This window comes from Ambystoma mexicanum, chromosome 12, assembly GCF_040938575.1.
Source record: "Ambystoma mexicanum isolate Mex_15411 chromosome 12, UKY_AmexF1_1, whole genome shotgun sequence".
NCBI lineage: Eukaryota > Metazoa > Chordata > Amphibia > Caudata > Ambystomatidae > Ambystoma > Ambystoma mexicanum.
This window is the reverse complement of record NC_090936.1, coordinates 605,801,835-605,824,211: the sequence shown is the minus strand read 5'-3', so window position 1 is coordinate 605,824,211 and position 22,377 is coordinate 605,801,835. Positions and strand designations below refer to the sequence as shown.

General features: G+C 45.7%; 2 protein-coding genes across 10 annotated transcripts in view; one reads left to right on the top strand and one right to left on the bottom strand.

The window, feature by feature from the left end:
• LOC138513884 (uncharacterized) overlaps positions 1-22,377 on the bottom strand; it is a 588,633-nt gene that overhangs the window by 270,642 nt on the left and 295,614 nt on the right. For 3 of the 9 annotated variants that reach the window (XR_011281834.1, XR_011281836.1, XR_011281839.1), the window contains one exon: positions 14,545-15,262. The exons of the other annotated variants lie outside the window; for them this stretch is intronic. The gene's annotated coding sequence lies outside the window, so the exon portion shown is untranslated. Of the gene's footprint in view, positions 1-14,544; positions 15,263-22,377 lie in introns of those variants that run through there. 9 annotated transcript variants of the gene reach the window in all.
• SLC43A1 (solute carrier family 43 member 1) overlaps positions 1-22,377 on the top strand; it is a 383,027-nt gene that overhangs the window by 179,712 nt on the left and 180,938 nt on the right. The gene's annotated exons all lie outside the window — the stretch shown is intronic.

Here is a 22,377-nt window from a genome sequence, read left to right as displayed (position 1 = left end):
GGCTGGAACAGACAACAAATATCCAATTTAGCAATCCCCAAACCTGGATTGGCAGTCTAGATGCTCAAATTATTGACCAGTCCCACTTCCTTAATCTGACTGGCCCAACACATGCGGCGGAACAAAAACATCGGATCTCTGCCATCTGATGGAGGGCCTACCTGGCTGCCCGTCAGAGATACCACAAAGATCAGCAGTTCTATAAAGTGCTTGCAAGGTAACGCACACCAAATCAAACTGTGAAATGAATGAACACATGCCCCTCACTGGCTAGCACTTCCTTTGGGGACCGATTCATGGAATGTGCAGGAAACAGGAACTTGTGTGCCAAACTGCGTGGAAAATCCTGTTCGTCGATTCATGGAATTGAATGGGCCGGGACTTTTCCAGGACTTGTGTGGAGTACGTGCAGGTTCGGCACGTCTCAGCGAGCCATCGGGAGCCTTGCATGAGACACCACGCAGAGCTTCGGCGGGGCTTGCGCAGAGGGCTGGGATGGGGGCGGAACACAGAAAATGGGGATGAACATGCAAAGAAGTGGGCGTTACGAGGGATGGCCGCAGGCAGTCATTTGCATGCCCACAATTGCGCCAAACAACATGTATTCATGGAACCACCCACGCAGTCTCTGGGTATAGAAATGGCCATGCAAACCCCTCGATCACTATGCCGCCCGACGGCAGGCGTAAGGACAGTTGCGCATAGGCTTCGCAGGGCGCATGTGGGTTTACATGTCGGATTTAGGGGTGCCTGTACGCAACTGGGGTTCGAATCTAACTTAGGGGCACGCGTACGCACTATTTGGGGGTGCAGGAATGGTTTACGAGGGTTCATACGCAGATTTTGCGAGTTTATCCCGATTTACGAAGTTTCATGCACATGCTGTCAGGATGCCGGCAACAGTTATGGGGATTACTGCGCAGGGTCCCCGAGATGCAGCCCTGCTTGCGGGGGACCCCACGCACTGTTGAAGGGTGCATGTATTTGCGCCCGGGGGAGCACGCAAAGGTAGCTGTTCTGGCAGTTTATGCTTTGTGTGGGCGCATGTCAGGGGCGTTCTGGCCGCAACTTTCAAGTACAGTTACTTTGCGCAGTAAATTACATGAACACGCATTTTTTTTTCCGTGCGCATGCTCGCGCAGTGTCGTTCTCGGCACACAGCAATTGCGGGAGAAATTTGCACTTTTCCATGAATCGGGCCCTTAGTATGTATGTGCCCGGCTTTCTCTTTTTTCACCCCCCTTCTCCTAATTGGTAGCTCTCTCGCACTGTCTCCTGTGCCTTCCCTTTTTTCTTTCCTTTTCCCTCTCCCTCTCCCTCTTCCACCTGCTCAGTCTCCTCTCTCTTACAGGCTCCCCTTTGTCTTCCCTGTGCATTTCTTGTTTCCTTTCTTCTGTCTCATTCCCTTCCTCTTTCTAATTCTCCTGGCAATGGATAGGAGAGGATCCCAGCGTGCCGACCTCTCTTTTTGGGAGAGAGCAACAGAGTGAAAGTCTGCTGGGACAATAATATCAAACTTATATACAATTGACGTCACTCCAAAAAGGTAGCATTTTAGCATGATGAAATACAGTAACATGTCCTGCGGCTAAACGGCTGCAATGGGATGGAGCTGGGGATATCATTAGCACGGCCAAGAATGAAAATGAGAAACTTTTTGCTGGTATTAAAATGGTCAACTTCTGGTCACGTGGGGTCAGCAAACACTCAGCTGATGGTAAGGAAGCGGATTGCCCTGCGGCTGCACTACCATTGCCCTCACAATTGACATCTCTTTTGGTTGATGGAATTTTTTTACCGTTGGTGGTAAATATTTTAACCATGCAGTCAGTTCTAGTGGCAAGATCCAACACCAGCACTAATTCTGTATTGCCAGTAGAAATATGCAATTACAACACTGCTGAGTTTACCACTGAGTAGGGTGGCAATCTCAGCGGAGAGTGAAAGTACTGCAGGGATTAGTTTTTACCTAATCTCCAGGCAGCCACATTTTGTGAGCCTAGGAAAAGTTCCAGTATTTTAGTTTTATTATCTGAAAAATTGGGAGGACTTAAAAACTTAAAACTGTCGATATTCATTGCTGTGTAGACAATGAAAAGCCGCGCCACTTTGCACTATTCACCTTTCAAACGCTTTTTTTAGCAGCGTTTAGTGGCCAAAGCGTTGGCCCAGGAGACCACTCTCTGCACGTGGTGTGTTTTAGTGATGTTCATTCAGCCTTGCTTTTAAACTGTGTGTTTTCTTAATGATTAAAATTGTAAAACAAGATTCCGAAAAAACAAAAACCGGAAATTAAAAAATACAAGTAGTACATTCAATTTTTAAAATCTGTTTTGTTGTTTTAATAAAAGGTATGAGAGGGGCCCATCTAAGCAGCTCTACACAGCATAGCTCGCAGCAGCAATTACTGGGCGGGAAGTAATAAAGCAGCTCTGCTGGAATTAGCTGGGGGAGGGGAGACCCATTGCTATTCTAAACCCCCACTTTGTCCTCATCTTGTGCCGAGTAGAAGTCAAGCGCCACAGACTGCCATCTCCTTCCTCAGGAAATGGCAGACGGGCCTGGGGGCACCCCTCCCACTCACAAGGTCAAAGCAGGAAATTAACCTCCCCCTTGGAGTTAACTCTTTATTTGCCAGGGACAGAGCAACCGCTGTCATGCAGACAGTTTTCGGTACTTTTCCTGGCAGGACAAGACTTACAAGTATTAGAAAATATGAGCGGTACAGACACGACTTTTCTTAAGGTATGGCTGAAGTCATCTCCAGCTATTACATTTAAAATAAGCATTGGCAAAGTCCGCAGTTTGGGCTTTTGTAGAAGAACGGGATAAGCATTTGCCAGGCACTGCCACGAAGACACTATCCGGCCATAAAGTGGCAGCAGCTGGAACATGCTGTGATTGCCTGGGCATATGATAGCAGTTCCTAGCTAATTCTTATACACTTCTCAATGCTTGTTCTTTACTGGACTTCAGTTCAATGAACAGGTATAAATCAAGTGGCTGAAGGCACATTTGGTTAAGACATTTGTTATAATACCAGTAGCACACTTACAGTAGCAATTAAGCAACTAACTGTCGCTTAGAAATAACACTGGCAGCCCCAAGTTTAATGGCACTGCTTGACAGAGCTAGCATAAAGAGATCCGAGGAGGATGATGTGTTTTGGGCAGGGAGTGGCAGGTAGTGGGTGGGGAAGTCACTAGGGATTACCTGGATCCTGGGCAGTCAAGGCTGGGTAAATAAACAAACAGCACCCACAAGCTGTGTGCGTCCCACGCCATCTCTGTCCTAGCTGTACTCCAATGCGAAAGGTATGGTACTAGCCCAAACAGGAAAGAATAAGAATAGATGGTTGGCATGCCAACTATCAGTCAGATGACAGGAAGTGCACCCATTTTGATTGCTGTTCATGGGTATCCTTCCTTCCACCAAAGAGCCTGTGTGAAAGAGAGACTGAGAACGCCATCTCCTAATGTGTTTTCTGAATGAGACAGCTTTTCTGCAGCCCCACCCCCCTGTCCTCACCCAATGAGAATGTGGGGGTGTGGGTTTATGGGTAGGCCCAGCTGGGCTGCAAAGGTAGCTGGTTTATCTGCAGTTTACAATCCTCGCCACTGTGCTGGATGCATTATGGGACATGTCGTTCTGGTGATCTGTCTACTGAGTTAGGCAGAGTGAATTCTGGAGTGTGTAGATATTGGTGGTAAGATCTGTCTCGGTGGCTACCAGAGGATGGAATAGTCTGGTAGGTGAGGACTGAAAAGTCACACTAATTTACCCAAGACGATTTCCTCGATAATCTCTGTTCTTTGACATGCTCACGATAAAAAACACTTCATTTCCAACAATGCACTATTCTTATCTACTATAAGACCTTGAACCATAGGATCCTTTCATCAGCACTACATCCACGACAATGTGTCTACTAGAGGACCTGGCACAGGAGTACACACTTTTTAGCCCTCCAGTACTGCTCTACTGGACACCTTGGAATAAGACTCTGCATCTTGTAACCTTCCTGAGACAGGGGGCCTGGATCTCACGCGGCGACAATCTACCTTTCAAACAAGGCACTGCAGTGGTCTGCTCTAAGGCCGCGAACCCGGATGCGAACTTTCCAGCCCCCTCGACAATAAATGGCAAATGTGCAGCAAGCATTATGAAGTGCTAAGGGCGTTGTTATGATAATGCAGGGGCTGCAAATGAGCACTCCGAAGCCAGGTTCAGTTCAGGTGTCTTTAGTGGGTTCGTGGTAACAAAGGTAAGTACAACAGGAACATCACAGGTTAGGTTTAAGGGACCGAAGCACCCACCGGCAGTGCTTAAAGTGGGCCGGGGCCTGCCGGGGCCGGGCCCCGGCAGTCTCCAAAAAGTGAGACTGAGCCGGGGCCCTACCGGGGCCCCCGATCCCACCAAGCCACGGCGGGTGCATCTCCCGCCACGGACGCGACGGGAGATGAGCCGCCGGCCGCCCATCAAGAGGTCAGGCATGGCAGAGTCAGGCAAGCCTGTGACTGACAGACTTGCCAGCCAGTCACAGCTTGAGAGACGCTGTGACTGGCTGACACTTCTGCCAGTCACAGCTGCCTGCTGCAGTGCTGCCGGAAGAGCACCTTGGAAACTAAGTTCCTCTGGCAACCCCTCGCGAGGGTTACCAGAGGAAGTTAGAGTCCGGGAGGGTTCGACATATCTTACCTGCATTGCCACTGGATTCTGCGACGACGACCACCATCCGAGGCACGCACGCACGCATTTTCTTTCATTTATTTTACTTTTTAACAAACAGCAGAAAATTTGGAACGGAGAAAATAAATGAAAGAAAATGCCTGCGAGCCTCGCGCGCATTTTCTTTCATTTATTGTCCTTGTTCCAAAAATTCTGCTCTTTGTTCTCTCGCACAATGCGAGGGAACAAACAGCAGAATGTTTGGAACAAGGAAAATAAATGAAAGAAAATGCGTGCGAGCATTTATTTTCTTTGTTCCACACTTTCTACTGTTTGTTCCCTCGCATGCGAGAAGGATCGCATACTTGCCAACATTCTGTGACCAAAAAGATGTGTACGATTTTTCAAGTTTCAAAAATAATAATTCCCATAACAATGACATCACAGGGAAATACAAAACATGCAAACAGCACAACATGGAAAGATGTTGAAATGTAAAAATGTAATAATTGTGAATGGTAACTTAACACCAAATTGTCAGCAGATGCTGTGTGATGGTGTTACACTCTGCCACTTGCTTTCACTGGTGGTTCACCTAAGAGTTGTCCCGGCAAGAGTGCTGGTCAGAGTCAAGTAGCGGTCAGTTCAGTGGATTGGTCTGAGTCCAATTAAAGTAATCACCTACCAGTCCACTCTATAGACAGACCAATGTGTTGCGTGCTTTGTCCTGAAGCCTGCCTTAGAGTCACAAAAATTCCATGCCACCACTGTAAAAAGCAGTAGGATCTGTCACTGAAGTCTGTAGGCGGTAGGCCCCGCCCACTAATTAGCCCACGCCCATCATGTCTTAGGCCATGCCCCCAAATGAGGCCCCCCCCTCAGTTTCTTACCCCACTTAAAGCACTGCCCACCGGTCCCCCTCTGCCCAGATCATTTTCCAACTGGCAGAGGGAGATCATAACATTACATTCTGAGTATTTCATTCTAAATAGAACGCACTCCCCAAACATTCCAGATTCACATAACCCCCCTCCCCCCCTCTCCATGCAGCAAGGACCCACTCCAGCATCTGGCACAGAGCAATGTGGCTGTGAACAGCAGGTAGAGACCATTCCAACGCCCCCCACCCTCGATGATTTCGCCAAAACCCACTGCCTCTGCAGGGGACAATTGCAAGATTTGAAAGAAATGTTTGTGAGATTTGCCAGGAACTTCTGAGAGAGCATTTTACAGAAGTTCAAGGCACATCAGTGGGTTTTGGCGAAATCTTCGGGGGGGGCAGGGGGGAGGTGATGGGGTGCATAGAAATGCTTGCGTGCCTGCGTGTCAGTGTGCGTGTGTGTGCTTGTGTTTGTCTGCCACCTTGCAGGCCACCGCTATGAATCCCAGAAAGGCAGACTTTTCATTTCAATTCCAGGAGCTTTATGAATGAGAGGAATATTGTCAAAAAACGAGTGTTTCAATTTTTGAAACACATCAAGGCTGGAGTTCCCTATATGTGTAAATTAATGCATTTTCATAGAATTAAAACATTAAATAATTCTCAAGAAACAGCCAACACGTGTTTCGACCACTAAACAGATCTTCTTCAAGGAAGTGCAAGTGGCCTGTGAAGTCCACCTATCAAATAAATCTGCCCTAATATGGACTTGAGAAAATATCTTCGGTGGGGGACCTGATGCAGTCAAGTCTAATATCATGAGGCTGAACACTGCCATTGGCAACCTCGCGTTTTTTTAAAGAGATGTATATGATATGATATGATATGGCATTTGTAACGCGCCTATACACAAGTGTTTCAAGGCGTGACGAGGCGGGGGTGGGGGCCAAGGGGAGACAGACAACGATCCTACTAGGCTAGGTGTCATGCAGATCGCGCAAGTGCAAGGGTAGAGGGGAAGGGAAAAGTGCAAGGGGGAGAGGGGGAGGGGAAAGTGCAGTACAGGGTTATTAGCATATAGGATAAATAACAAGGGCCAGCTAGTGGCAAGTGTGAGATAAGTGCAGACAAGTGCTGGGAAGGGGGGCTGTAGGGATACAGACACAGTCCCGCAGTGCAGGGGTTGCCCAGGAGGCAGTGCAGGGGAGAGTGGCTGGGCCAAGGACCGAGAACAGTAAGTGGCCCAGTTGCAGATTCAGTAATTTTTTTTTTTTAATTTTTTTTAGCAGGGCAGAGGGGGAGAGAAATCGGAGGCAAAGAGGAAGGTTTTGGGGTGCTTCCAGAACCGGAGATGGTTCTCCTCATGTGCGATAAATTGTTCCAAAATGCAAAGCAATGGTGATGCAGCTGTTGTATTTATTTGCTAGGTGAACCCCACATGCCACCTGCACTGCCTTGAAGAAGACCTGTTTAGTGGTTGAAACACGCGTTGCCTGTTTCTTGAGAGTGATTTAAATTGTTCATTCTTTGTAAAAGCATTTATTTACACATGTAGGCAACCCGAGCCTTGATGTTTTTCAAAAATTGAAACATTTTAGTTTTATGACTGAATACATCACACCTTTGTTACCCATCACACTCCTTCCATGTACATTGTTGCCTTTGGAATTTGGCTACTGCACACGATTCGTTGGGGCCTTTAGGGTGCAGGCCCTTACCCCTGCACAGGCAGAAGGGAGTGCTACGTTATTCAATATCCACTACCATAGACCCAGCGCAGGTGATTTCATAGTTCATCACCCACTCTTCTGTTTTCTGTGGCATGTAGACCCGCTGGTGGTGGAACTTAGGTGCGCTCAGACAAGTGCATTTCCTGACCCATAATTCTGCAAGGGCGTCTGCCCTAAGGGAGCCAGAGCAGAGTAGAATTAAGCCCCCCTGTTTAACGCCCTTACTGATTTTTGCTCTTTAATCAGGGACGTCATTTCACCAAAATGCCAGGGGTAGTGGAAGTGACATCACACGACCTGTGACCGCTGATGGCATCACATGAAGTGATGTAATTTGACCCCATCCCAAAGTGACATCACAGGAAGCAATGGAACACAACCTTTCACCCCTTGACCAAACAGGAAGTGGCATCACATTGCATTGTTTCTAAGTACACTACGAAAAATATGGTTACGATATCACTCTAAAGTGATATACATTTATGCAAGAATGGATCACCATATGTATCATTAATATCAACGCGTATAGGCCCATATTACCAAATTACTGTGAATGCAAGCAGACATCCAAGGCAAAAAGGATAATGATGTGTTATTATATAGCACTTACGCTTAAGCACTTCATATAGAACAAATACAATATTACCCTGTGTTGGTACTCATTTATCAATCTCAGCAGGATGAAAGGCTGAGTTGACCATTCCGGGAGTCAAACCTGTACCTGCAGATCACACACACATTGCAGCAGCGAGCGCTAAACCCACAGAGCTATCTTAATGGATATAGCTATCAGAAAACCAGCCAATCCGAAAACAAAGAGCTGCATGCTGCTGGCACAGCATGCAACCCCTAAATGACGTCCCTGAGACTTCACCCTGATGGGTCAGGACTGGGCCGGGGACCCACCAGACCTCTTACATTTTAGCCCATTATGCCGCGGGAGGGCCTGCTACACCAGGAGCATCCGTTTTTCTTTGTTGAAAAAAATAAATAAATTACATATATTTTTTTTAAGTTGGGGTCACAAGGGAGTCGCAGGCGTTGCAACTGTGACCCCCATGAGCTGCAGTTCTGACCCCTGGTGACACCCAAATTACGTCCCTGCCCCTTACTCTTCATCTTGAGCCGGATGTCCTCAAATTCCGGAAGCTCCTCAAGACGTTCCGGTTCACCTCCAACTTCCCTTCTTCCCTCCTCTGCTAATCCCACAGTTGCTGAGATTGGTGACCAGGGCCCTTATGAGTCCTTCGGGGCCCTGGCCTGCCACACCCAATCGCCTTCTGCCTCTGCCCGTCAATAGCACGTGACTTGGCACTCACTGGCCTATGCCACTGTAGGCCTGCACTTACCTATTTATTGCAGCTGAACGCTCCCTAGCACTTCCTACACTGGGCACTTACATCTGCTGCTCAGCCACGAGCACAGGAACTGCAGCACTTACCCCCCACTTCCCTCTTGCCCTCTCCTCTTTCTGCACTTGCACGGTCTGAGCTCACAAGGCCTATTAGGTCTGTCTTTATCCTCCAGTGTATTAATTGTTTTCAGTCCCATGTTCCCTCTCTGTTGCCCTGTGGGCACTTTCGAAACACAATTTACTTGTTGCATTAGTATCTAACAAATGCACAATAAAAAATACAAATAAATAAATAATGTCATGCCCCTCATTGAAAATATAACAACATTGGCTGCTGCTGCTAAAATGAAACCAGCCCACCTCCCAAATCAAAGGCCTGCTCCCAAGGCACATAAACAAGCAAATAAGGACACATTCATAAACCATTCATACACATTCACTTGCGCATCCACACAGCATTCATACACCCTTACACCTGCGCACCCATACAACATACACTGCCATTCACAGCACACATGCATCATACAGTCTTTCATTCATGAGCACACCCAAACAGCATACACTCCCCCATGCACACATACAGAGATACATATTGTTTTTCTTTACCTACAGCCGAAAGCCAACATCCGTTCAGCCTGCCCCCATGACTGTTTTCCGGTTCCCGCACAGCAAGAACAGTAACCAGGCAGCAGGGATAGCTTTTTGGTTCCTGCACATGCACGTTGTAGCCGGAGCTGTTCCAGCTCTATGCCTCAGGCCTTCTGAATGTGCAGGGAGACACAGGTGTGCCCCTAGGCTTATTCAGGCCTGTAGTACCCCAGCCTGCATCCCCAATGGGTCATGCAATGCTGGGGAAGCAACACATCCCGAGCCTTGCATGGTCCATTGGACAGGATTGCTGGGGTACTAGAACTACGTATCTCTTTGACAGTTAAAACCAGTCAAGGAGCGCTCCCTAAACTGCTTGCTGCAGCTGGGGGAGTGCACAGTGTTGTCATTTTCATTGGCCCTACCATCTAAGAAGCACCGTGGACGTCCTTCCTTTTACACAAAGTCTCAAAACGTTCCTCTTCCGGTGATGTGGTTTCTCGCTGGTCTCTCTGTGGGTTCTCGACTGCTTAAGCGCCATGATGCTTTTGGTGAAAGTGTGCTATATAAGTAGCCGATTGATTGATTACTTGATTAATTAGGCTGGCTTGGCTCTTCTGGAATGGGTGGTGGCATAATTGATGAGCCTCTCCTGAAGGCATTGTAATTTGCCCATGTACTAGCCACACATAGCCAAAGGTGCTACGGCTACTTATCCCTGTGCTTTCGGGTTCTACACTTTCTGCTTCACACGTTGAAGTCATTAAGGACCAGTTTAGCCCACTTTTTTGGCAGACCTGGATAACTCCAGTAGTCAACGCTCGATTAAGCGGCACATCTAGCAATGGGAAGATATGGTGCTATCGATGGGGGAGGGTCAATCCCCCTTAAAAGAATGATTTTAAAGGGCTGGTGTACACAGCCTTAGAATTTCACGGCGTCATTAAGTAGTCCATACAAGGCCCCCCATGGACTGAGAGCCATATCTGCAGTAGGTGAAGGAGAGTGCATGGTTGTGCTCAGGTTGTCATCTGTGGATACAGGAGAGCTCATCACAGCCAGTTTGGTATGAATGCTTCTAGTGCTGATTGTTAATTACTGCTGGAAATAAAGCACCACCAATTACAGAGGACACAAATACCTGTCGCAAATAAAGTCCTCGTGGCTGGGATCCTTCTGTGGCAAAATCACTGCTGGTGGTAAGGGCAGTGCCATATTTCACGATATGAAGGGGCGCTGGAATCCGGCGCAACCCTCTGCTGGATGGATACAAGAAACGACTCACCCGCAAGCTGTGAGACGATGGGGCTGGACTCAGTGGCTACTTGAGATGCCAGGAGGCCATGCAAATATCAGACCCTGAGCATTGCAAATACGGGGCAACATGATTTTTCTAGTACGTGTGCCTTCTCTCATTTCGTGTGTGCATAGGTCTGTGCTGAGCTGGATTTAACCAGAATTTTGTCGAATTTTCCAGGATCCGGTAAAAAATGTCTCCGCTGACCTCATATCTGGTCAAATTTCTTGGTGCAGCTGTCGGTGAGTGTTTACTGTGGGTTATAGATCAAAGATTCGAATGCAAAGGATCGAATGACAAAAGGGTCGAATCAAAAGGGCCTAAAACAAAAGTGTTGTTTTTTTATTTTAAAAAAATATATGTTTTTGGGGTCCCCCCGCAAACCCTCTTTTTTGTGGTAAAAACCACTTTTTTTCCAAAACGGAAACCCCAAAAAAATATATTTAATAAAAAACAATTCGACCCTTTTGTTTTAGGTGAAATTGACTCGATCCTATGGCATTCGATCCTTTTGGATTCTAATCTTTGACCGGACACCTTTACGGTGCTCGCCCTGTTTTAAACAGTCCAGAAATTGGAATTCGAACCAGGTCATTAGAACCAGGGCAGACCATGTGAACATCTGATCTCGTTGGTGTTCCCCAAAATACGGGAAAAAAAGCTGAATGCGCAATCCTGCTCATTCGGCTTGTGAAACAAAAATGGAGGCCCGTAATGCCGAACTTGGGGAGCAGGGATTACAGGGGTCCCCCGCTCTCCCTGTTAGGCATTATGGGCTTCAGGGGTTGCGGGGGTGTCCCCTGCTTCCATGCTATTGGAAGCAGAGGACCAAAAAGAAAAAAATAGAAATAAAAAGAAAAAAGAAAAAGGGACCCTGCAGCGTCAGCTCCAACCCGTGTTAGCGGGAGGGAAGTGACGCCTCAGGGGTACAAGAGTGTCAGCGGCACACTGCTGCGTGTTCCACCGAAAAAAGTTAAGTGCGGGGTGGCAAGGGGATGCTGGATGGCAGAACGTGATCTACGTGATCACTGCGCAATGGGATTTTGCAATTCGATCTTTTCGGATTCGCAAATTCCCGATGCGCAGTGATCACGTAGATTTTAGTGTTTAAAAGGTGTGTACTCTTTATACCTTGCCAGGTGTTCATGGTTAATCTTCTGAGAGGAAAATGTTGCATCGGGGAGGGAGGGTGAAAGCAATCCCCCCAAACCCACAACACCCCTGCGCTGGTGGGAGCCCACAATAAATAAGGCCCATTTACAGCACTGGGTCTGTGAGCATTTTGCTCTGCAAAGTTGTGTGAATTGCTAATAGGGCTCATTTTGAAGATCTACGCCTGGGGCATGAAGCATCATTTTAGTGTTCAATGAGTTAGGTGTGAGGTGTCGGTTAAAACCTGGAGCCTGGCCCCTAGGCACCTTGTGGGTATGTATATATATATATATATATAACCACCAGGCCTCCTGTGCTTCCTGTAGAATGGCACTACACGTGGTTGCAACATCCTGTATGTACATCCTGCCCAGTGCTCCAGGAGCCCTGCTACCCCTTACAGTGCCAACTTACTGTGCATGTGACACTGCACTCTTTTAAGCACATTAAAAAGATCCCCATTCCTTCCAAAATGTGGTATTTTTCCTGCGGGCAGTCCACTGCAGGAACATGCAACTTTTCTGACTTTGGTTTCATCCAGGCTACCATTGCTGCTTGCCCGTGAACTGCAGACCTACCTGGTCTCCAGCTTTAGCTTACTCAGAGCTACCTGGTCTCCAGCTTTACTTAGCTTACTCAGAACTACATGGTCTCCAGCTTTACTCTAGCCTACTCAGAGCTCCAGCTTTACTCTAGCTTACTCAGAGCTACCTGGTCTCCAGTTTTACTCTAGCTTACTCAGAACTACCTGGTCTCCAGCTTTACTCTAGTTTACTCAGAGCCACCTGGTCTCCAGCTTTACTCTAGCTTACTCAACGCTACCTGGTCTCCAGCTTTACTCTAGCTTACTCAGAACTACCTGGTCTTCAGCTTTCCTCTAGCTTACTCAGAGCCACCTGGTCTCCAGCTTTACTTTAGCTTACTCAAAGCTACCTGGTCTCCAGCTTTACTCTAGCTTACTCAGAGGATGACTGTTTGGCAAGTCTGTTACCTGTGCTTGGCAATATTTCCTAAGAAATTGACTTTTCTGCCAGCAGGAATAGGATAGTTGCCAGTGTGCTCCTGTGCCCCTAGGCCCTGATATTTATGGGGCAAATCTTGCCCGACACAAGCCTCACTGGTGCTGGGCGTCATTGATGAAAAGACTGGTGGTGGCAGCCCGGTCCAGCCAGGGGGTTCTTTCCCCATCTTTGTCTTTCTGCCCCTCCCCATATCCTGGTTTCCTTTGTTCCTTTGTTCTTACTGTATCCCTTCTTTGAAGTGAGAGGTGTTGAAACACCTCTCACTTCAATGCCCAGCGCTGAGTTGCCTCCCCCATTGTTATGTTCTTACCACATCTCTCCAGCCCTAAAATCTCTCCACTAGCTCCCCGTGGCTGCAAGTATCAAGTTGAAGACCCTCTGCATCATCCACAAAGCTTTCTGGAGCCTGGGACCCCGCTACACCCAGCCCTCTCTCCCCAAATACCTCCCTGCTAGAGCCCTTCGGTCTTCTAGCTCCAATGAACACCTGAAATAATTGGACTTGTAGGCAACAAAGACACAACAATTTGGCTTGGGTTAAAAAAGGGCAGAAACCAACCTGTAATCACTAATATTAGATGGTAAATAATAATGGGGGCAAGCCCCCTTTATAAGAGTGCTGTTTACACCTGCTGGCAAGATGGTGGCTACTCAAAGGGACTGCTGCAGCTTTTAACATTGTTGGCGTGAAACCCCCGCCCTCCCATTCCTTCTCGTGTACAGTGTTCCCCATGCTGCCCGGGCAGAGCTCACGTTCAGGCTGGCTGGTGGAGGCAGCTTCCCAAAAGCTCTAGCCCGGCGCCTGGGCGTGATGGCCACCTACGCAGCACGTTGGCCCTGCACGGGAGGTCCAGGTGCCAGGCTATCTGGTGCCAATTCCACCACCGTTTCCCCGGCTTTTAGGCTCGTCTCTGGGGGCAGAAGGATGTTTGGGCACGGGGAGTGGGCACCATGCGTTCTGTGTTGGCTGTAAAAAGAGGTTGCAAGATAAAGATAAGTGAATCATGCAAGGTACACCAGCTGCCAAAGAAGAGGCCGGAGCAGGGAGCTTCCATCGGGTAGAAGCTAAGATGGCCTCCAGTCAGCTCCTTTCTTGTCCCCGTGTCGTAGGAGTCGACGAAAGGCTTAGGCCACGTGCAAAGAGCTTTATCCTGGCGCCCAGAGAGTGTCCTTCATGTGAGCCGTTGAAGGGGGGGTGATAGGAGGGTGAGAGAGGTGTGATAGGGTCAGTGATATAATGGTGTGGAATACTGGGAAATTCTAGTAAGCAAGGTCTCTAATCAGGTGCTTTTTCAGGGGCAACCCAGGCGCAGAAATTAGGGAGGCTTCTCATGAGAACAGGGGGACTGCTCTCCTCTCACCAGGGTAGAAGAAATATAAATAAAAAATACATATAAACCAAAACCTCCCTGAATGTCAGTGGTGAGCTTCGTGGGTTGTCTCTTTCCCTTGTTCTGCCTGTCCCCCCTATTCTACCCTGGCTTTGTTAATACCTGCAGACGCTCTGCGCCCCATCCCCCCGTAATACCCTGTCTCACCTTCCATCCTCCTATCCGCCCATCACCTCTGCTCCTGCTGAAAGGTTCTCACACAGTATATCTCTCTGCGGCCCGTCTCTGTGGGCCGCGAGTGCACAGGGGCCAGAAGGGCAACGGAACATTCTAGCAAGGACCCATCTTTGCCCCCGAGGTTTACAGATTTCGACTTTACGTTCCAAACAAGACTGTGAGCTGTGAGGATGTCGCTGGAGACGGAACTCCATTGGTCATTTCGAGCAACTGCTGCTGGGGATGCAGTGATATTAAACACACGTCCATTCCTATCTAAGTTGAGTCAGTCAGTAAGATTTATTTCCTGCAAGCCCATACAATCGAGCTGTATACCAAAATAGCCAAAAATTGTTTACACAATCACACAAGATAAAAATGTATTGGTTGAGCAGCACATACATCCTCCTTAAATTATACATATTTATTTTTGTGTCTTTTTTTTATTTGTATTTGGTTTATTAAACATTAAAAAAAATAGTTTACAACAGGAGAAAACAACATATAAAATGCAGTACTATTATAACACGATAAAAGCTCTATTACGTGAGCAATACAAACATTTTACATTAATTGATGAAAATTCATCTGGAACACATATTAAGAGCAACATCCAGTTATAAAGTGCATATGCCTGTTAGTCAGATGTTTATAAATACCCAGGAAAAGTCCAAATATTTAGGTATATTAATGAGAAATTGATTAATAAAAATGAAAGTTTGCCTGAACTACAGATTAAGAAGAGCATCCAGTTTAAAAGTGCATGAAGTCAGATGTTACGTAATGCCCAGGACATTTCTGCAGAGAAGCAGACTTATATGTCAGTAATAGAACCCGCACCCTCACCTGCGACACACTGGGTGAAGAACCAGAAGACACTGTGCGTGACGCCAAGTATAATTCTGATACCGCATCAAGTGTATGAGGGACGTTATGCACGCAACCATATTGAAGTATCCTCGAACTGAAGTGGTAGCAAGAGATCTGCAGACACCGTTGAATATCGAAGAGCTGTAAAGAAAATCTGAAAGATGCAAAGTGATGTCATAAGGGCAAGACAGGATGACGCACCAAAACAATATGAGAACACTTAAAGAATGGAAACGTAACTGAAGAAGCAAAGTAAACATGTATACGAGTGAGAAAAAAACATATATAAAAGAAGATAAGTAACCAGATGAGTAGTGAATGTTTATACGCAGAAACGCAAGATAGATGAGTCACATAGAATCTTGCTGCAGTAGAAAATATAGCACAGGTAAAGCGGCCATGTTGAAAAGATCAAATTCAGCTTTGAATAAAAGTAGGCAACAGGCTTCAAGGAGAGAGACCAGGAATGCAGAGCTAGCAAACGCTGGAGAATGGATTTGCACACCAACAAAGAATAGCTGTTTGCCAGAGATCAGGGATGCCACAGAAAGATGCAACTGCAGGGTACAAAGGGAGTCAACGAGGCTAAGCAATATACGCAGGACATATTTCTCTGAGATTAAGTAAATGAGCAAACATTTGCGAATCCCGAGTATTGACAATTAAAGATGCAGAAAGCCTAGGTGAGACAGAGCAACCAAGTCTCCAGAGACAGAAGAGAATAATACATAATTGAATCAAATATCACTATGGAAAGGCGAAACGGACAAAATCATGGTCTCTGCGCACCTTGTGTAAGACCAGAAAACAAGGCCTTTCATAAACTCTAGGCGAAGATAACGATGTACCTTAACTTACTTAAAGTTCCAGGGATGAGAACTTCATGCAAGGTCAAGTACAAAGAAGAAGCCTTGGCTGAAGGCTTGATTGATGAGAGATGGTAGGCTAATGGAGCAAGTGGGCAGTATTCTGACATTGTTCTTTGCACCTGGGTTTAATTTCTCTTACATGCTGCTAACGAGCCGAATGTCCAAGGTTGGGAGAGAATGCCAACCAATCATGAGGGCCTATGCAATGATGAACATACATTGTTGCAGAAGCCATTCCGCTGATGTTATGCTGCTATAATCTGTATCATACATAGTTAAAGGGAAGTTTAAGGTATATCTGCCAGATATGGGGCAGCCACTCATGTTAATAATACTTATAGAGACGATAAGTAGATATGTTCCCCTAACCAATCTCCCTGCCCGATAAGTTTTATTATTTGCCACGTAGGATGACGTCATCGCTGACGTACATCAAGGTATGAAGCCTTTGTGTAACTGAAATGTAGTCGAGAGTGTGTGTACTACTATTTGTTGTTCGCCAGGTTTGCCTACTTTATTGAGCTGAAAATAAAGTAGTAGTTTGCCATTTTCTTTGAGTCTGTCTGGTTATTTGGGTCCAAGATTATTTATTATGGTAATCCCATTCGGCGCATAGGAACGCCCAAAGGTGCTACCAAGATACAGGTGCAAGCCAAGATACAAGTTCAAAACCCTATGCATTGTCCACAAGGCCTTCTGGGGCACGAGGCCTGAATACATTCAACTCTCTCTTCCTAAATATCTTCCTTCTCGAGCCCTTCGCTCATCCGCCTCCAACTCCCTCAGTGTCAGTCGCTTCTACAAGCAACGAGTTGGTGGTAGATCTCTTTCTTTGGCTTGCGCCTCCCTCTGGAACAGCCTCCCTGCCTCCCTTAAACTTGAGGAGAACCATCTCCGGTTCCGGAAGCACCTCAAAACCTTTCTCTTTGCTTCTGCTTTTTCTCCTCCTCTCCCCTGCTGACCTCCTGGATGTAACCGTAACTGCACTGGTTACCTGGACACCCTCTGATCTCGGGCCCAGGTCCCTCCCCCGTCAGTCACACAAACCTGCCCTGCCTGCGTAGCAACCCCCTCACCTGGGGACTGTTTCTGTATCCCTACAGTCCCACTACCAGCACTTGACACCTGATGTCTGCACTTACCTTTGCACTTGCCATCTGTGACCGTTGCTTTTACTTATTGTTATTTTTCTATTCCCGTGTACTGCACTGTCCCTTCCCCCATCCCATGCACTTGCGCGTTCTGAATGACACCTGGCCTAGTAGGATCGTTGTCTGTCCTCCCTTTGTTCCCCCTCCCTTGCCTCGTCATGCCTTGAAACACTTGTGTGTAGGCGCATTATAAATGCCATACCATATCATAACATATCATAACACAGTACTAATGTATATCAGGGCTACGATGATTAAAGTGTTATGTCTGCCATTTAAAACTCTTTTCCAAAAACATTTGGTTTGAAGAATGTCTACTTCATGCACAAATTTACCTAAATAAAGAACTTGTTTCTCTGTTAAATTAGTACACACTAGGGGTGCACCGAATAGCATATTTAGTATTCAGACGAATACTGAATAGTTTGTGAAGTATTCAGCCAAAGCCGAATATGAAGCCGAATAGTTAAATCATGTTACAAACTTAGAAAAAACACTTTTAAATAAACATGAAAGGACTATTTTAGATATTTTCCCAACTTTCATTTATTTCACTTCATTTTAATCAAGATATCCTTATTTAAAGCATACAAGCTTGGCTACAAAAGAACGAATTAACAAGAAAACAGGGATCAAATGTATGGAACGATGTTGTGTATGCAAATCCTGTGATGCACAAAGTGTGAGGCTTCACGTATGCAGATTTCCCAAGAAGCTAGTTTGCCCAAGAGGCTAATATGGTTTGGGAAATGTCAGTTACATCTTGCACTGCCTGATATGTATCTGACTTTCCCCCAGCCCTACTGACCTAGAAGAGGCAGCCCACCACTTGGGACACTTTCCATTTTCCAAATACCCCTGTCCCCCAAATCAATTTTATTAGTAAGACATAGGTCTCTGACTATGTGCTATGGTGTGTCCTCGCACCTATCTCTCTATGCCCCCTCTCGCAGATTGGCCCCCAGAGAAATTGGATAGATTTGCCAACATGGAGTTCCTCCCAGACGCCTCTTAGGCAGGGTCACATCACTCTGCCTGGCATAACTGACTACCTGAGACTTACTGTTGTCCAGTAACTGTTGTGAATTCTTAGTTTCTTCATGGACATTCCCATTGGAAAAAAGATAATACTTGCTTCTCATTCACTCCAATACACACACATAATGTACTTAAATCTGACATTTTATCGGGGTGCTGTCCAAGTGTAAATTGGGTGCAGGGTGCCGCTAACTGAGACACTTACGTGCTAGTGGGTCGCTTGCATGCAGTTTTACATGCCAACAAAACTGACTGTTAAATGAAAGAGTAATAACAGGCACAATCGCCTTTACTCTTTAATTTTTCTCTCCTTGTGAAACTTGTAAATGCGGCCCACAAATTACAATTACAAAAAGGATTCAGAATGGATTGCTATGTGATCAGCCTGCTTTTGACAGGGGCTGCATGCAGGTACTTTTGGGAATGGTGCAAATCCATTAGTAAAATGCCTGCATGACAATACATGATGGTTTTAAACCATGTAATATATGAAGGCAGAGAAGGAAATCATGGCAGAAATGTGATTTCTGCTTCGTGCCACTTTTGTGCCTTTAAACTAAATTTTAAAAAACCAAAGTGTAAACTTGAGGCATAAATGACTTATGCTTTTCTACTAAGCTTCACTTTTGTACTTTCAGGATTACAAAAAGAATTAGCGCCATTGCTTCATTCCATTTTTATTCAGTAATCTCCACTATATTCTGTCTCTCTCAGATGTTGAATTGCATTCAAATGAGAAGACCAAGTATTCGGCAAGAGCCGAATACCAAGAAACTATTCGGCTGGAGTCGAATAACTATTTTTCAGCCAGAATTCGGCCAAATACTTACTCAAAGCCCAAGTTCAGTACACCCCTAGTACATATCACAAAAAGGTGTTTAAGATATTCTACAATTCCCATTTTTCTACAGAAACGACAGTCGTTGGCCATTATGGCAGACTTATTTCTGGACCCCATTAGTTCCTCAGTGGACAAAATGTTTAGTCTTAGTCTCATAAAAAAGACTCTGCAGTGTACATTTGGTAATTGGATTAGATAGGGAAGCAACTGATTTAATTTATTTTTGTCAAAGCGCAACCGATAGAATAGTTTGCATTTATTTTTCTTTGTCTATGGTAGAGGACCAATCCTACCATATAAGTGTCTTCTTCACGGCAATGAGGTTAGGTGCACTAATCCTGTCCAAAATATCCAAACAATATTGAATCCAAAGATTAAGGGTTGGACATAGACCATATGTGGCCCGTCTATCTAAATCCAAATATAGAGAGTTAAATAATATTAAAATCATGTACAAAATCATGCATATAGAATCCACTAATTATATTCAAAGCTGTACAAAATAATTATCAAGTCAAATTAAATTACATCATAAATCATTATATTTAGGATGAGAGATACTTATGGGGCCAGAGCTCCTATTTACTGCCAAAGCCTCTCTCCATTCTTGAAGGCAAGTTGGAGGAAAAAGACACTGCTTATTGTAGGGAAGGCATGGTATCAAACAGTAAGACAGACACAAGTGATCACAGTTCAAGGGTGTTTATTGTACTTCAATCAGGTTTGAAAAACACCTATCTAATCCTAAATCTAAAGATGGGAGCAAGTAATAATAATAATAACGCAGTCCTAGTGGTGTTTTGTCAAAATAAAAAAGGACTATACTAATAAACCGATCGTCAATCCTTACTTCTAAATACAAATAGTGTGGGAATCAATGTTGTGCAAAATAAAAGTGTTCAAGAAATATGTTAGGATATTAAAGCCATTGGCTTCCCTTCCCTATGTTTTCAGCATGGGACAAAGTGGCACACTCGAGCTTAGCACAGTCTCTGGCTTCTCTAGCACAAGGGTGCAGTTCAAAAGGTCAACATCATGGCCTTCTGTGCCAAAGTCTCTTTGGCGTTCAAAGTCTCTTCTTATGAGGGCCTGATGCAACATGACAAATATCAAAGTTCCTTTCTTCTTAGGATGCGCAGGACACAGACCCACTTTCACAGTAAACCCTCTTGGATGATTTTCGCTTCACCCCGGGCCCCCCTCTGCCAGGCTCAGACGCACTTTAACACAAAACCTTCTTGGGATGATTTCCGGTTCACCCCGGGTCCACCTCCGCCGGGCTCAGACCCACTTTAACACAAAGCTTTAAATTGATATCCCTTGGCCGGGATCGGACCAACTTTATCTACTTTGCCACAAACTTTCTTTACTGTATCAACATCGAAGACTTTCCACTGTGCGCAGGATTTAGCTTGACCCATCGCAGGACCACTTTGATTCACAATTCTCTACAACTCTTTCAATTTTCATCTGGATACCTTACAGAGACCTTCAATTGAGCACACACGCAGTGCTGGACCACTCTGTCAAAGGTATCATATCCTGGTTTCAAAGTTCAATCACTCATCAGCAGTTCAAATTTACTTGTGGCTTTTATCACACGTATTTCAAGCAATGTTCATTCCAGCGCCCTCCATCCAATGTTGCTGCTTGCAATCTTGGCTTCAACACAGACCCGCCTTGCATATCGGTCTCCCCAACTCACCTGCTGTGTTGATTTCACTGACACTGCTTTGTTCTTGGAGCCAAGGACAGTACCACGGTGGCTGGTAATTCTCCCCACCTTGATTATTAACGCAGGAGGACCCCGGGTATCTCCGGCACACAATGAGGATTCTTCAGCCTGTTTTCCTGGTCTTACGTTTTCCAATCTTGAGGGCTCATGAAAGCAATGGTTCCTTGTCGAAAAGGTCAGGGAACTTCCCTCCTTGCAAGCCCCTTCTGTTTGCCGTCTTTCTTCTCTCGTTAAACTGCCATCTTGGAACTACTGTTTCCTCGTGTGCTTTGCCTCGCTCAGAGTGTGCTCTCATGCTCTGCCTTTTATCTGTGTCTGGAAGCTTAATGGAAGCCAGGTGTGTTTGATGGCCAGTAATTGCCTGACATTGCCTGACCATTGTATTGGGACATGTCAAGTATATAGCTCGGTATTAGTCCGTGAGAAAGTGTTTGTGTTGTTAAGGAGGGGGCTATAGTTCCTAAATATTTGATTTGGTAGTGTGGGCTAAAGGTGTTATAGGGAAGGGGATAACGTGTCTCACCATACAGTGTCCCACTCCCACTCCCCGAAGACCCCTTACCCAGGTGATCCTCCGGCACTGGTCCACCCCCAGGAACTGGATCCAAAAGCAATGGCCGTGTCCTGGCCACCTGGATGACAGACCTCCGGGGACCAGTGGATGAGACACCCTCTGGTTTCTCATATTATGAAAATGAGCTTGTATAGACAGGTTCAAGAAAACTTTTCAGCCTCTCTAGATCTCCCTCTTAGTTCCGTGTGTAGAATCAGGAGAATCTGTGTTCATCTAAACTGACTGTACCAGCTGTGGTCTGGAGTAATAAGAGCTGTATAAGAAATGAAGGGCTCCTGGCTAGGCCCTGATCTACCCAGGTAGGTTTAAAGCTATATAAAGAAATGATCAGGGTGACTGAACTAACAACCGCTTGTCAAATTAACCATACATAGAAAACTTTTGTCTAGTCAAATAATGAGCAAAATTGCATTTTTGCCCCAGTATTTTAATACATTATTTTTTTTTAAAATGTTAAAATGTGTGTTTTCAAAGCAAGACACACATTAATAACAAGAACATCTGTTCATAGTACACTCAGGTTCTATCCAGTAGATTTGACCGGTGTTGAGTACAAGTGAACATGTATCATACCTTAAGAGGTCTAGGGATCTAGGTGAACGAACAACACGTTCTAGAAAAACGTTAACAAACACTGAACCAACATTCACTCTAAACCATATATCTCTTGTCATCTTTTGACAGTGAACAGTTTGACACATACAGTTCAACTTGTCTTTCCATCCTGATCAAGGCCACTTACCTGCCAGCTGTATGGAATAGCTGATGAATTGGCCGAAGCACAGTAGTGTCGACTGCCTTCTCGTTTTTCCAATTTGTAATATCAACACTGTCAATTGTGTATTGCTGTACTTTATTCACATGTTGTATGGAACTCGAATGGGAATGGGGAGTATTTTTTTCCGGCAATGGGGAATTACCGTGACTGCCGGGGCTGTAATGCCCCAGTAATTCCCCATTGCCAGAAAAAAAAGACCCTGGCAGCAGCTGTGCCGTTTTTACCGGCACGTCTACTGCCAGGGTCGTAATGAGGCCCCGTTGTCTTTTATATTGTCAATTTG